This window comes from Stegodyphus dumicola, chromosome 6 (assembly GCF_044657685.1).
Source record: "Stegodyphus dumicola isolate Sdum_Otavi_A_Nest chromosome 6, ASM4465768v1".
Classification (NCBI taxonomy): Eukaryota; Metazoa; Arthropoda; class Arachnida; order Araneae; family Eresidae; genus Stegodyphus; species Stegodyphus dumicola.
Window position 1 is genome coordinate 140990538 of NC_140773.1, and position 16956 is coordinate 141007493.

The following is a 16956-nucleotide window of genomic DNA, read 5'->3' on the forward strand; positions in this document are numbered from 1 at the left end:
ACAATTGCTTCCGCTCGAGATTTGTGCTGGCGAAAGGTCACGTGTCAATTTCTTTTTTCTTAAATATCTATGGAACGGCGCTGAGTTGGAATTCGAGGCAGGTGTCTGCGGATTCCAAAAAATTCTACGAATCCAATGATGCCATTCTCATCTTCGTAGGACGTTAATCAGCTGAGATATTAATTAAAAACTGTGAAAACGCTAATTTTCGGGCTCATTTTTCCGATTGCAACAGTTTCTTGAATCGCCGCAGATACAAATCAAGGTTATATTCTAAAGTTGAATAAAGCACGCGATTGCATGTTACCTAACTGTATTTTAAAAATATTTCGTTAATGTAGGCATTTTAAATAAACAGCTGCTTTTCACAATTTTTTTTTAATTTCAGGTTACGATGATTGTCACGTTAATTCTTTTATTGATATTCAATAAAAGTTATTATATTACATTAAATTTAAATGATGACGTTCTTGAAGTTGTACAACTTTAATCAGCTGGGATATTAATTAAAAAATCTGAAAAAGCTATTTTTTAAAAATATGTTGTTATTTTTTTAATAATAAATTTGATTTTTTGGAATAATATATTTTTTTATGTTATTAGATACGTGCACTTAATTTAGATATTATCTTTTAATGCAAATGATATTTTAAATAAGTTCGCACCAATAAAAATTAAATTCACACTTTTTTTTTTTTTTTTTTAGATTAAAGATTTTTCTTTGCTCCTTTGAGATGGTATACGGTAACTTTCGAATCCCGGGGAGCAGGCAGCCTACACTCATGTTTTTTGTGATTTTACGCATATCTGTTGTGTATGCAGTGTCTTCTGGATGCATAAATGAATAAAGCTGAACTCTGGTAGTTCGGTCCTAATTTCGAATCCCGGCGAACGGGCTGGGTCCATGGGTGTTTGCGTGATTTTACGCATGTGCCTCGTGTACGCAGCATCTTCTGGATGCATAAGTGAATAAAGCGGCCGAAATTCGCTCAAAACCTCTGATTACTGGTAGTTCGGTCCAACTTTCGAATCCAAGCGACCGTGTTGGCTCAATGTGTGTTTTCGGGATTTTTCGCATGTGTAACGTGTATGCGGTATCTTCTGCATGCATACTTGAATAAAGCGGGAGCAGCCCGCGCAAAACTACAGAACACTGGTAGTTCGGTCCAACTTTCGAATTCCGGGGTACTGTACATAAAATTTGGTCGCATACGTGAATACAGCGCGCGGATACCGGGTAAAACCGCTGAACACTGGTAGTTCGGTCAAACATTCGAATCTCTGCGAGCGGGCTAGCTGCATGGGTGTTTTCCTGATTTTCCGCATGTGTATAGTGTATAAAGTGATTTCTGGATGCATATGTGATAAAAGTGGGCGCAGCCTGCTCAAAACCTCTTAACGCTGGTAGTTCGATCCAACTTTCGGTGTCGGCGAACGAGCTGGCTCCCCGGGTGTTTTCTTGCTTTAAGTCATGTGTATCGTTTATGCAGTATCCTCTCCATGCTTATGTGTATAAAGCGGGCGCAGCCCGCTCCACAAAATCGCTGAACACTGGTATTTCGGTCCTACTTTCGAATTCCGGGGTACTGTATTAAAATTTGCATACGTGAATACAGCGCGCGGATACCGGGTAAAACCGCTGAACGCTGGTAGTTCGCTCAAACTTTCGAATCTCGGCGAGCGGGCTGGCTGCATGGGTGTTTTCGTGATTGTTCGCATGTGTATCGTTTATAAAGTATCTCATGGATGCATACGTGAATAAAGCGGGCACAGAATACTGGTAATGCGGTTCTGGTAATGCGGTAATTTCGAATCCCGACGAACTGGCTGGCTCCATGGGTGTTTTCGTGATTTTACGCATGTGTATAGTGTATGGAGTATCTTCTGGGTGTATATGTGAATAAAGCGGGCAGAGCCCGCGCAAAGCCACATAACACTGGTAATTCGGTCCAACTTTCGAATACCGGCGAACAGGCAGGCTCCATGTTTGTTTTCGTGATTTTACGCATGTGTATCGTTTATGCACCATCTTCAGCATGCATACGTGAATAAAGCGGGCACAGCACGCGCAAAATCGCTGAAGAATTGTATTTCGGTCCAACTTTCGAATCGGCAGCGGGCTGGCTGGAGGGGTGTTTTCGTGATTTTACGCATGTGTACGGTGTACGCAGTATCTTTTGCATGCACACGTGAACACTGAACCCGCCCAAAAGCGCTGAACACTGGTATTTCGGTCCAAATTTCGAATACCCGCGAAAGAGCTGGAAGCATGGGTGTTTTCGTGATTTTCCGCATATGTATAGTGTATGCGGTAACTTCTGGATGCATAGGTGAAAAAAGCGGGGGAAGCCCGCGGAATGCCGCTAAAAAATGGTAGTTCGGTTCAACTTTTCAATACCGGCCAAATTTAACATAGGATATCTTTTAAAAACGAACAATGATAAGCGGGCTTCAGCCCGCTCAGCTGGCGGGCTTGCCCGCTAGTCTATACTATTAAAATCTGTGTGCCTCTGTCTGTTTGTGTGTTTGTAACATCATCTCCTCGGGAACGGCTGGGTGTAGAGCTTAGCGGAAGGTACCGTTGGATTCAGAATGCCCGTGGCTCGCCATATTGACCATCGGCATCTTCGTGCGACTTTAATTAGCCGAGATATTAATTAAAAACTGATTTTCTCCCTACATTTCCCTACGTTTTGCACTTTCTTTCACGGGTTTTCCCCTATTTTAGGGATTTGGCCGAGTGCCAAATTCGTTTTTCTCGAATATCTGCGGAACGGCTCCGAGTTGCGATTCGAAACGCATATCCCCGTATTCGAAAAAAATCAACGAATCCATCGATACCGGTCCCATCTTCGTACGACAATAATCGGCGGAGTTATTAATTAAAAACTGCGAAAAGGTTATTTCATTTTTCGGAGTGGCAACCGTCTCGGAATTAGCTGAGATAAAATTGCTTTTTCGAAAGCGCCGGGGGGATGACAATTGCTTCCGCTCGAGATTTGTGCTGGCGAAAGGTCACGTGTCAATTTCTTTTTTCTTAAATATCTATGGAACGGCGCTGAGTTGGAATTCGAGGCAGGTGTCTGCGGATTCCAAAAAATTCTACGAATCCAATGATACCATTCTCATCTTCGTAGGACGTTAATCAGCTGAGATATTAATTAAAAACTGTGAAAACGCTAATTTTCGGGCTCATTTTTCCGATTGCAACAGTTTCTTGAATCGCCGCAGATACAAATCAAGGTTATATTCTAAAGTTGAATAAAGCACGCGATTGCATGTTACCTAACTGTATTTTAAAAATATTTCGTTAATGAAGGCATTTTAAATAAAGAGCTGCTTTTCACAAATTTTTTTTAATTTCAGGTTAGGATGATTGTCACGTTAATTCTTTTATTGATATTCAATAAAAGTTATTATATTACATTAAATTTAAATGATGACGTTCTTGAAGTTGTACAACTTTAATCAGCTGGGATATTAATTAAAAAATCTGAAAAAGCTATTTTTTAAAAATATGTTGTTATTTTTTTAATAATAAATTTGATTTTATGGAATAATATATTTTTTTATGTTATTAGATACGTGCACTTAATTTAGATATTATCTTTTAATGCAAATGATATTTTAAATAAGTTCGCACCAATAAAAATTAAATTCACACTTTTTTTTTTTTTTTTAGATTAAAGATTTTTCTTTGCTCCTTTGAGATGGTATACGGTAACTTTCGAATCCCGGTGAGCAGGCAGGCTACACTCATGTTTTTTGTGATTTTACGCATATCTGTTGTGTATGCAGTGTCTTCTGGATGCATAAATGAATAAAGCTGAACTCTGGTAGTTCGGTCCTAATTTCGAATCCCGGCGAACGGGCTGGGTCCATGGGTGTTTGCGTGATTTTACGCATGTGCCTCGTGTACGCAGCATCTTCTGGATGCATAAGTGAATAAAGCGGCCGAAATTCGCTCAAAACCTCTGATTACTGGTAGTTCGGTCCAACTTTCGAATCCAAGCGACCGTGTTGGATCAATGTGTGTTTTCGGGATTTTTCGCATGTGTAACGTGTATGCGGTATCTTCTGCATGCATACTTGAATAAAGCGGGAGCAGCCCGAGCAAAACTACAGAACACTGGTAGTTCGGTCCAACTTTCGAATTCCGGGGTACTGTACATAAAATTTGGTCGCATACGTGAATACAGCGCGCGGATACCGGGTAAAACCGCTGAACACTGGTAGTTCGGTCAAACATTCGAATCTCTGCGAGCGGGCTGGCTGCATGGGTGTTTTCCTGAATTTCCGCATGTGTATGGTGTATAAAGTGATTTCTGGATGCATATGTGATAAAAGTGGGCGCAGCCTGCTCAAAACCTCTTAACGCTGGTAGTTCGATCAAACTTTCGGTGTCGGCGAACGAGCTGGCTCCCCGGGTGTTTTCTTGCTTTAACTCATGTGTATCGTTTATGCAGTATCCTCTCCATGCTTATGTGTATTAAGCGGGCGCAGCCCGGTCCACAAAATCGCTGAACACTGGTATTTCGGTCCTACTTTCGAATTCCGGGGTACTGTATATAAAATTTGGATGCATACGTGAATACAGCGCGCGGATACCGGGTAAAACCGCTGAACGCTGGTAGTTCGCTCAAACTTTCGAATCTCGGCGAGCGGGCTGGCTGCATGGGTGTTTTCGTGATTGTTCGCATGTGTATCGTTTATAAAGTATCTCATGGATGCATACGTGAATAAAGCGGGCACAGAATACTGGTAATGCGGTTCTGGTAATGCGGTAATTTCGAATCCCGACGAACTGGCTGGCTCCATGGGTGTTTGCGTGATTTTACGCATGTGTATAGTGTATGGTGTATCTTCTGGGTGTATATGTGAATAAAGCGGGCAGAGCCCGCGCAAAGCCACATAACACTGGTAATTCGGTCCAACTTTCGAATACCGGCGAACAGGCAGACTCCATGTTTGTTTTCGTGATTTTACGCATGTGTATCGTTTATGCACCATCTTCAGCATGCATACGTGAATAAAGCGGGCACAGCACGCGCAAAATCGCTGAAAAATTGTATTTCGGTCCAACTTTCGAATCGGCAGCGGGCTGGCTGGAGGGGTGTTTTCGTGATTTTACGCATGTGTACGGTGTACGCAGTATCTTTTGCATGCACACGTGAACACTGAACCCGCCCAAAAGCGCTGAACACTGGTATTTCGGTCCAAATTTCGAATACCCGCGAAAGGGCTGGAAGCATGGGTGTTTTCGTGATTTTCCGCATATGTATAGTGTATGCGGTAACTTCTGGATGCATAGGTGAAAAAAGCGGGGGAAGCCCGCGGAATGCCGCTAAAAAATGGTAGTTCGGTTCAACTTTTCAATACCGGCCAAATTTAACATAGGATATCTTTTAAAAACGAACAATGATAAGCGGGCTTCAGCCCGCTCAGCTGGCGGGCTTGCCCGCTAGTCTATACTATTAAAATCTGTGTGCCTCTGTCTGTTTGTGTGTTTGTAACATCATCTCCTCGGGAACGGCTGGGTGTAGAGCTTAGCGGAAGGTACCGTTGGATTCAGAATACCCGTGGCTCGCCATATTGACCATCGGCATCTTCGTGCGACTTTAATTAGCCGAGATATTAATTAAAAACTGATTTTTCCCCTACGTTTCCCTACGATTTGCACTTTCTTTCACGGGTTTCCCCTATTTTAGGGATTTGGCCGAGTGCCAAATTCGTTTTTCTCGAATATCTGCGGAACGGCGCCGAGTTGGAATTCGAAACGCATATCTCCGGATTCGAAAAAAATCAACAAATCCATCGATACCGGTCCCATCTTCGTACGACAATAACCGGCGGAGTTATTAATTAAAAACTGCGAAAACGTTATTTCATTTTTCGGAGTGGCAACCGTCTCGGAATTAGCTGAGATAAAATTGCTTTTTCGAAAGCGCCGGGGGGATGACAATTGCTTCCGCTCGAGATTTGTGCTGGCGAAAGGTCACGTGTCAATTTCTTTTTTCTTAAATATCTATGGAACGGCGCTGAGTTGGAATTCGAGGCAGGTGTCTGCGGATTCCAAAAAATTCTACGAATCCAATGATGCCATTCTCATCTTCGTAGGACGTTAATCAGCTGAGATATTAATTAAAAACTGTGAAAACGCTAATTTTCGGGCTCATTTTTCCGATTGCAACAGTTTCTTGAATCGCCGCAGATACAAATCAAGGTTATATTCTAAAGTTGAATAAAGCACGCGATTGCATGTTACCTAACTGTATTTTAAAAATATTTCGTTAATGTAGGCATTTTAAATAAACAGCTGCTTTTCACAATTTTTTTTTAATTTCAGGTTAGGATGATTGTCACGTTAATTCTTTTATTGATATTCAATAAAAGTTATTATATTACATTAAATTTAAATGATGACGTTCTTGAAGTTGTACAACTTTAATCAGCTGGGATATTAATTAAAAAATCTGAAAAAGCTATTTTTTAAAAATATGTTGTTATTTTTTTAATAATAAATTTGATTTTTTGGAATAATATATTTTTTTATGTTATTAGATACGTGCACTTAATTTAGATATTATCTTTTAATGCAAATGATATTTTAAATAAGTTCGCACCAATAAAAATCAAATTCACACTTTTTTTTTTTTTTTTTAGATTAAAGATTTTTCTTTGCTCCTTTGAGATGGTATACGGTAACTTTCGAATCCCGGGGAGCAGGCAGCCTACACTCATGTTTTTTGTGATTTTACGCATATCTGTTGTGTATGCAGTGTCTTCTGGATGCATAAATGAATAAAGCTGAACTCTGGTAGTTCGGTCCTAATTTCGAATCCCGGCGAACGGGCTGGGTCCATGGGTGTTTGCGTGATTTTACGCATGTGCCTCGTGTACGCAGCATCTTCTGGATGCATAAGTGAATAAAGCGGCCGAAATTCGCTCAAAACCTCTGATTACTGGTAGTTCGGTCCAACTTTCGAATCCAAGCGACCGTGTTGGCTCAATGTGTGTTTTCGGGATTTTTCGCATGTGTAACGTGTATGCGGTATCTTCTGCATGCATACTTGAATAAAGCGGGAGCAGCCCGCGCAAAACTACAGAACACTGGTAGTTCGGTCCAACTTTCGAATTCCGGGGTACTGTACATAAAATTTGGTCGCATACGTGAATACAGCGCGCGGATACCGGGTAAAACCGCTGAACACTGGTAGTTCGGTCAAACATTCGAATCTCTGCGAGCGGGCTAGCTGCATGGGTGTTTTCCTGATTTTCCGCATGTGTATAGTGTATAAAGTGATTTCTGGATGCATATGTGATAAAAGTTGGCGCAGCCTGCTCAAAACCTCTTAACGCTGGTAGTTCGATCCAACTTTCGGTGTCGGCGAACGAGCTGGCTCCCCGGGTGTTTTCTTGCTTTAAGTCATGTGTATCGTTTATGCAGTATCCTCTCCATGCTTATGTGTATAAAGCGGGCGCAGCCCGCTCCACAAAATCGCTGAACACTGGTATTTCGGTCCTACTTTCGAATTCCGGGGTACTGTATATAAAATTTGCATACGTGAATACAGCGCGCGGATACCGGGTAAAACCGCTGAACGCTGGTAGTTCGCTCAAACTTTCGAATCTCGGCGAGCGGGCTGGCTGCATGGGTGTTTTCGTGATTGTTCGCATGTGTATCGTTTATAAAGTATCTCATGGATGCATACGTGAATAAAGCGGGCACAGAATACTGGTAATGCGGTTCTGGTAATGCGGTAATTTCGAATCCCGACGAACTGGCTGGCTCGATGGGTGTTTTCGTGATTTTACGCATGTGTATAGTGTATGGAGTATCTTCTGGGTGTATATGTGAATAAAGCGGGCAGAGCCCGCGCAAAGCCACATAACACTGGTAATTCGGTCCAACTTTCGAATACCGGCGAACAGGCAGGCTCCATGTTTGTTTTCGTGATTTTACGCATGTGTATCGTTTATGCACCATCTTCAGCATGCATACGTGAATAAAGCGGGCACAGCACGCGCAAAATCGCTGAAGAATTGTATTTCGGTCCAACTTTCGAATCGGCAGCGGGCTGGCTGGAGGGGTGTTTTCGTGATTTTACGCATGTGTACGGTGTACGCAGTATCTTTTGCATGCACACGTGAACACTGAACCCGCCCAAAAGCGCTGAACACTGGTATTTCGGTCCAAATTTCGAATACCCGCGAAAGGGCTGGAAGCATGGGTGTTTTCGTGATTTTCCGCATATGTATAGTGTATGCGGTAACTTCTGGATGCATAGGTGAAAAAAGCGGGGGAAGCCCGCGGAATGCCGCTAAAAAATGGTAGTTCGGTTCAACTTTTCAATACCGGCCAAATTTAACATAGGATATCTTTTAAAAACGAACAATGATAAGCGGGCTTCAGCCCGCTCAGCTGGCGGGCTTGCCCGCTAGTCTATACTATTAAAATCTGTGTGCCTCTGTCTGTTTGTGTGTTTGTAACATCATCTCCTCGGGAACGGCTGGGTGTAGAGCTTAGCGGAAGGTACCGTTGGATTCAGAATGCCCGTGGCTCGCCATATTGACCATCGGCATCTTCGTGCGACTTTAATTAGCCGAGATATTAATTAAAAACTGATTTTCTCCCTACATTTCCCTACGTTTTGCACTTTCTTTCACGGGTTTTCCCCTATTTTAGGGATTTGGCCGAGTGCCAAATTCGTTTATCTCGAATATCTGCGGAACGGCTCCGAGTTGCGATTCGAAACGCATATCCCCGTATTCGAAAAAAATCAACGAATCCATCGATACCGGTCCCATCTTCGTACGACAATAATCGGCGGAGTTATTAATTAAAAACTGCGAAAACGTTATTTCATTTTTCGGAGTGGCAACCGTCTCGGAATTAGCTGAGATAAAATTGCTTTTTCGAAAGCGCCGGGGGGATGACAATTGCTTCCGCTCGAGATTTGTGCTGGCGAAAGGTCACGTGTCAATTTCTTTTTTCTTAAATATCTATGGAACGGCGCTGAGTTGGAATTTGAGGCAGGTGTCTGCGAATTCCAAAAAATTCTACGAATCCAATGATACCATTCTGATCTTCGTAGGACGTTAATCAGCTGAGATATTAATTAAAAACTGTGAAAACGCTAATTTTCGGGCTCATTTTTCCGATTGCAACAGTTTCTTGAATCGCCGCAGATACAAATCAAGGTTATATTCTAAAGTTGAATAAAGCACGCGATTGCATGTTACCTAACTGTATTTTAAAAATATTTCGTTAATGTAGGCATTTTAAATAAACAGCTGCTTTTCACAATTTTTTTTTAATTTCAGGTTACGATGATTGTCACGTTAATTCTTTTATTGATATTGAATAAAAGTTATTATATTACATTAAATTTAAATGATGACGTTCTTGAAGTTGTACAACTTTAATCAGCTGGGATATTAATTAAAAAATCTGAAAAAGCTATTTTTTTAAAAATATGTTGTTATTTTTTTAATAATAAATTTGATTTTTTGGAATAATATATTTTTTTATGTTATTAGATACGTGCACTTAATTTAGATATTATCTTTTAATGCAAATGATATTTTAAATAAGTTCGCACCAATAAAAATCAAATTCACACTTTTTTTTTTTTTTTTTAGATTAAAGATTTTTCTTTGCTCCTTTGAGATGGTATACGGTAACTTTCGAATCCCGGTGAGCAGGCAGGCTACACTCATGTTTTTTGTGATTTTACGCATATCTGTTGTGTATGCAGTGTCTTCTGGATGCATAAATGAATAAAGCTGAACTCTGGTAGTTCGGTCCTAATTTCGAATCCCGGCGAACGGGCTGGGTCCATGGGTGTTTGCGTGATTTTACGCATGTGCCTCGTGTACGCAGCATCTTCTGGATGCATAAGTGAATAAAGCGGCCGAAATTCGCTCAAAACCTCTGATTACTGGTAGTTCGGTCCAACTTTCGAATCCAAGCGACCGTGTTGGCTCAATGTGTGTTTTCGGGATTTTTCGCATGTGTAACGTGTATGCGGTATCTTCTGCATGCATACTTGAATAAAGCGGGAGCAGCCCGCGCAAAACTACAGAACACTGGTAGTTCGGTCCAACTTTCGAATTCCGGGGTACTGTACATAAAATTTGGTCGCATACGTGAATACAGGGCGCGGATACCGGGTAAAACCGCTGAACACTGGTAGTTCGGTCAAACATTCGAATCTCTGCAAGCGGGCTGGCTGCATGGGTGTCTTCCTGATTTTTCGCATGTGTATAGTGTATAAAGTGATTTCTGGATGCATATGTGATAAAAGTGGGCGCAGCCTGCTCAAAACCTCTTAACGCTGGTAGTTCGATCCAACTTTCGGTGTCGGCGAACGAGCTGGCTCCCCGGGTGTTTTCTTGCTTTAACTCATGTGTATCGTTTATGCAGTATCCTCTCCATGCTTATGTGTATAAAGCGGGCGCAGCCCGCTCCAAAAAATCGCTGAACACTGGTATTTCGGTCCTACTTTCGAATTCCGGGGTACTGTATATAAAATTTGGATGCATACGTGAATACAGCGCGCGGATACCGGGTAAAACCGCTGAACACTGGTAGTTCGCTCAAACTTTCGAATCTCGGCGAGCGGGCTGGCTGCATGTGTGTTTTCGTGATTGTTCGCATGTGTATCGTTTATAAAGTATCTCATGGATGCATACGTGAATAAAGCGGGCACAGAATACTGGTAATGCGGTAATTTCGAATCCCGACGAACTGGCTGGCTCCATGGGTGTTTTCGTGATTTTACGCATGTGTATATTGTATGGAGTATCTTCTGGGTGTATATGTGAATAAAGCGGGCAGAGCCCGCGCAAAGCCACATAACACTGGTAATTCGGTCCAACTTTCGAATACCGGCGAACAGGCAGGCTCCATGTTTGTTTTCGTGATTTTACGCATGTGTATCGTTTATGCACCATCTTCAGCATGCATACGTGAATAAAGCGGGCACAGCACGCGGAAAATCGCTGAAAAATTGTATTTCGGTCCAACTTTCGAATCGGCAGCGGGCTGGCTGGAGGGGTGTTTTCGTGATTTTAAGCATGTGTACGGTGTACGCAGTATCTTTTGCATGCACACGTGAACACTGTTTTGGGCGGGCTCCCGCCCAAAAGCGCTGAACACTGGTATTTCGGTCCAAATTTCGAATACCCGCGAAAGGGCTGGAAGCATGGGTGTTTTCGTGATTTTCCGCATATGTATAGTGTATGCGGTAACTTCTGGATGCATAGGTGAAAAAAGCGGGGGAAGCCCGCGGAATGCCGCTAAAAAATGGTAGTTCGGTTCAACTTTTCAATACCGGCCAAATTTAACATAGGATATCTTTTAAAAAAGAACAATGATAAGCGGGCTTCAGCCCGCTCAGCTGGCGGGCTTGCCCGCTAGTCTATACTATTAAAATCTGTGTGCCTCTGTCTGTTTGTGTGTTTGTAACATCATCTCCTCGGGAACGGCTGGGTGTAGAGCTTAGCGGAAGGTACCGTTTGATTCAGAATGCCCGTGGCTCGCCATATTGACCATCGGCATCTTCGTGCGACTTTAATTAGCCGAGATATTAATTAAAAACTGATTTTCTCCCTACATTTCCCTACGTTTTGCACTTTCTTTCACGGGTTTCCCCTATTTTAGGGATTTGGCCGAGTGCCAAATTCGTTTTTCTCGAATATCTGCGGAACGGCTCCGAGTTGCGATTCGAAACGCATATCCCCGTATTCGAAAAAAATCAACGAATCCATCGATACCGGTCCCATCTTCGTACGACAATAATCGGCGGAGTTATTAATTAAAAACTGCGAAAACGTTATTTCATTTTTCGGAGTGGCAACCGTCTCGGAATTAGCTGAGATAAAATTGCTTTTTCGAAAGCGCCGGGGGGATGACAATTGCTTCCGCTCGAGATTTGTGCTGGCGAAAGGTCACGTGTCAATTTCTTTTTTCTTAAATATCTATGGAACGGCGCTGAGTTGGAATTCGAGGCAGGTGTCTGCGGATTCCAAAAAATTCTACGAATCCAATGATACCATTCTCATCTTCGTAGGACGTTAATCAGCTGAGATATTAATTAAAAACTGTGAAAACCCTAATTTTCGGGCTCATTTTTCCGATTGCAACAGTTTCTTGAATCGCCGCAGATACAAATCAAGGTTATATTCTAAAGTTGAATAAAGCACGCGATTGCATGTTACCTAACTGTATTTTAAAAATATTTCGTTAATGAAGGCATTTTAAATAAACAGCTGCTTTTCACAATTTTTTTTTAATTTCAGGTTAGGATGATTGTCACGTTAATTCTTTTATTGATATTCAATAAAAGTTATTATATTACATTAAATTTAAATGATGACGTTCTTGAAGTTGTACAACTTTAATCAGCTGGGATATTAATTAAAAAATCTGAAAAAGCTATTTTTTAAAAATATGTTGTTATTTTTTTAATAATAAATTTGATTTTTTGGAATAATATATTTTTTTATGTTATTAGATACGTGCACTTAATTTAGATATTATCTTTTAATGCAAATGATATTTTAAATAAGTTCGCACCAATAAAAATTAAATTCACACTTTTTTTTTTTTTTTTTTTTTTTAGATTAAAGATTTTTCTTTGCTCCTTTGAGATGGTATACGGTAACTTTCGAATCCCGGTGAGCAGGCAGGCTACACTCATGTTTTTTGTGATTTTACGCATATCTGTTGTGTATGCAGTGTCTTCTGGATGCATAAATGAATAAAGCTGAACTCTGGTAGTTCGGTCCTAATTTCGAATCCCGGCGAACGGGCTGGGTCCATGGGTGTTTGCGTGATTTTACGCATGTGCCTCGTGTACGCAGCATCTTCTGGATGCATAAGTGAATAAAGCGGCCGAAATTCGCTCAAAACCTCTGATTACTGGTAGTTCGGTCCAACTTTCGAATCCAAGCGACCGTGTTGGCTCAATGTGTGTTTTCGGGATTTTTCGCATGTGTAACGTGTATGCGGTATCTTCTGCATGCATACTTGAATAAAGCGGGAGCAGCCCGCGCAAAACTACAGAACACTGGTAGTTCGGTCCAACTTTCGAATTCCGGGATACTGTACATAAAATTTGGTCGCATACGTGAATACAGCGCGCGGATACCGGGTAAAACCGCTGAACACTGGTAGTTCGGTCAAACATTCGAATCTCTGCGAGCGGGCTAGCTGCATGGGTGTTTTCCTGATTTTCCGCATGTGTATAGTGTATAAAGTGATTTCTGGATGCATATGTGATAAAAGTGGGCGCAGCCTGCTCAAAACCTCTTAACGCTGGTAGTTCGATCCAACTTTCGGTGTCGGCGAACGAGCTGGCTCCCCGGGTGTTTTCTTGCTTTAAGTCATGTGTATCGTTTATGCAGTATCCTCTCCATGCTTATGTGTATAAAGCGGGCGCAGCCCGGTCCACAAAATCGCTGAACACTGGTATTTCGGTCCTACTTTCGAATTCCGGGGTACTGTATATAAAATTTGGATGCATACGTGAATACAGCGCGCGGATACCGGGTAAAACCGCTGAACGCTGGTAGTTCGCTCAAACTTTCGAATCTCGGCGAGCGGGCTGGCTGCATGGGTGTTTTCGTGATTGTTCGCATGTGTATCGTTTATAAAGTATCTCATGGATGCATACGTGAATAAAGCGGGCACAGAATACTGGTAATGCGGTTCTGGTAATGCGGTAATTTCGAATCCCGACGAACTGGCTGGCTCCATGGGTGTTTTCGTGATTTTACGCATGTGTATAGTGTATGGAGTATCTTCTGGGTGTATATGTGAATAAAGCGGGCAGAGCCCGCGCAAAGCCACATAACACTGGTAATTCGGTCCAACTTTCGAATACCGGCGAACAGGCAGGCTCCATGTTTGTTTTCGTGATTTTACGCATGTGTATCGTTTATGCACCATCTTCAGCATGCATACGTGAATAAAGCGGGCACAGCACGCGCAAAATCGCTGAAGAATTGTATTTCGGTCCAACTTTCGAATCGGCAGCGGGCTGGCTGGAGGGGTGTTTTCGTGATTTTACGCATGTGTACGGTGTACGCAGTATCTTTTGCATGCACACGTGAACACTGAACCCGCCCAAAAGCGCTGAACACTGGTATTTCGGTCCAAATTTCGAATACCCGCGAAAGGGCTGGAAGCATGGGTGTTTTCGTGATTTTCCGCATATGTATAGTGTATGCGGTAACTTCTGGATGCATAGGTGAAAAAAGCGGGGGAAGCCCGCGGAATGCCGCTAAAAAATGGTAGTTCGGTTCAACTTTTCAATACCGGCCAAATTTAACATAGGATATCTTTTAAAAACGAACAATGATAAGCGGGCTTCAGCCCGCTCAGCTGGCGGGCTTGCCCGCTAGTCTATACTATTAAAATCTGTGTGCCTCTGTCTGTTTGTGTGTTTGTAACATCATCTCCTCGGGAACGGCTGGGTGTAGAGCTTAGCGGAAGGTACCGTTGGATTCAGAATACCCGTGGCTCGCCATATTGACCATCGGCATCTTCGTGCGACTTTAATTAGCCGAGATATTAATTAAAAACTGATTTTTCCCCTACGTTTCCCTACGATTTGCACTTTCTTTCACGGGTTTCCCCTATTTTAGGGATTTGGCCGAGTGCCAAATTCGTTTTTCTCGAATATCTGCGGAACGGCGCCGAGTTGGAATTCGAAACGCATATCTCCGGATTCGAAAAAAATCAACAAATCCATCGATACCGGTCCCATCTTCGTACGACAATAATCGGCGGAGTTATTAATTAAAAACTGCGAAAACGTTATTTCATTTTTCGGAGTGGCAAGCGTCTCGGAATTAGCTGAGATAAAATTGCTTTTTCGAAAGCGCCGGGGGGATGACAATTGCTTCCGCTCGAGATTTGTGCTGGCGAAAGGTCACGTGTCAATTTCTTTTTTCTTAAATATCTATGGAACGGCGCTGAGTTGGAATTCGAGGCAGGTGTCTGCGGATTCCAAAAAATTCTACGAATCCAATGATACCATTCTCATCTTCGTAGGACGTTAATCAGCTGAGATATTAATTAAAAACTGTGAAAACGCTAATTTTCGGGCTCATTTTTCCGATTGCAACAGTTTCTTGAATCGCCGCAGATACAAATCAAGGTTATATTCTAAAGTTGAATAAAGCACGCGATTGCATGTTACCTAACTGTATTTTAAAAATATTTCGTTAATGTAGGCATTTTAAATAAACAGCTGCTTTTCACAATTTTTTTTTAATTTCAGGTTAGGATGATTGTCACGTTAATTCTTTTATTGATATTCAATAAAAGTTATTATATTACATTAAATTTAAATGATGACTTTCTTGAAGTTGTACAACTTTAATCAGCTGGGATATTAATTAAAAAATCTGAAAAAGCTATTTTTTAAAAATATGTTGTTATTTTTTTAATAATAAATTTGATTTTTTGGAATAATATATTTTTTTATGTTATTAGATACGTGCACTTAATTTAGATATTATCTTTTAATGCAAATGATATTTTAAATAAGTTCGCACCAATAAAAATTAAATTCACACTTTTTTTTTTTTTTTTAGATTAAAGATTTTTCTTTGCTCCTTTGAGATGGTATACGGTAACTTTCGAATCCCGGTCAGCAGGCAGGCTACACTCATGTTTTTTGTGATTTTACGCATATCTGTTGTGTATGCAGTGTCTTCTGGATGCATAAATGAATAAAGCTGAACTCTGGTAGTTCGGTCCTAATTTCGAATCCCGGCGAACGGGCTGGGTCCATGGGTGTTTGCGTGATTTTACGCATGTGCCTCGTGTACGCAGCATCTTCTGGATGCATAAGTGAATAAAGCGGCCGAAATTCGCTCAAAACCTCTGATTACTGGTAGTTCGGTCCAACTTTCGAATCCAAGCGACCGTGTTGGCTCAATGTGTGTTTTCGGGATTTTTCGCATGTGTAACGTGTATGCGGTATCTTCTGCATGCATACTTGAATAAAGCGGGAGCAGCCCGCGCAAAACTACAGAACACTGGTAGTTCGGTCCAACTTTCGAATTCCGGGATACTGTACATAAAATTTGGTCGCATACGTGAATACAGCGCGCGGATACCGGGTAAAACCGCTGAACACTGGTAGTTCGGTCAAACATTCGAATCTCTGCGAGCGGGCTAGCTGCATGGGTGTTTTCCTGATTTTCCGCATGTGTATAGTGTATAAAGTGATTTCTGGATGCATATGTGATAAAAGTGGGCGCAGCCTGCTCAAAACCTCTTAACGCTGGTAGTTCGATCCAACTTTCGGTGTCGGCGAACGAGCTGGCTCCCCGGGTGTTTTCTTGCTTTAAGTCATGTGTATCGTTTATGCAGTATCCTCTCCATGCTTATGTGTATAAAGCGGGCGCAGCCCGGTCCACAAAATCGCTGAACACTGGTATTTCGGTCCTACTTTCGAATTCCGGGGTACTGTATATAAAATTTGGATGCATACGTGAATACAGCGCGCGGATACCGGGTAAAACCGCTGAACGCTGGTAGTTCGCTCAAACTTTCGAATCTCGGCGAGCGGGCTGGCTGCATGGGTGTTTACGTGATTGTTCGCATGTGTATCGTTTATAAAGTATCTCATGGATGCATACGTGAATAAAGCGGGCACAGAATACTGGTAATGCGGTAATTTCGAATCCCGACGAACTGGCTGGCTCCATGGGTGTTTGCGTGATTTTACGCATGTGTATAGTGTATGGTGTATCTTCTGGGTGTATATGTGAATAAAGCGGGCAGAGCCCGCGCAAAGCCACATAACACTGGTAATTCGGTCCAACTTTCGAATACCGGCGAACAGGCAGGCTCCATGTTTGTTTTCGTGATTTTACGCATGTGTATCGTTTATGCACCATCTTCAGCATGCATACGTGAATAAAGCGGGCACAGCA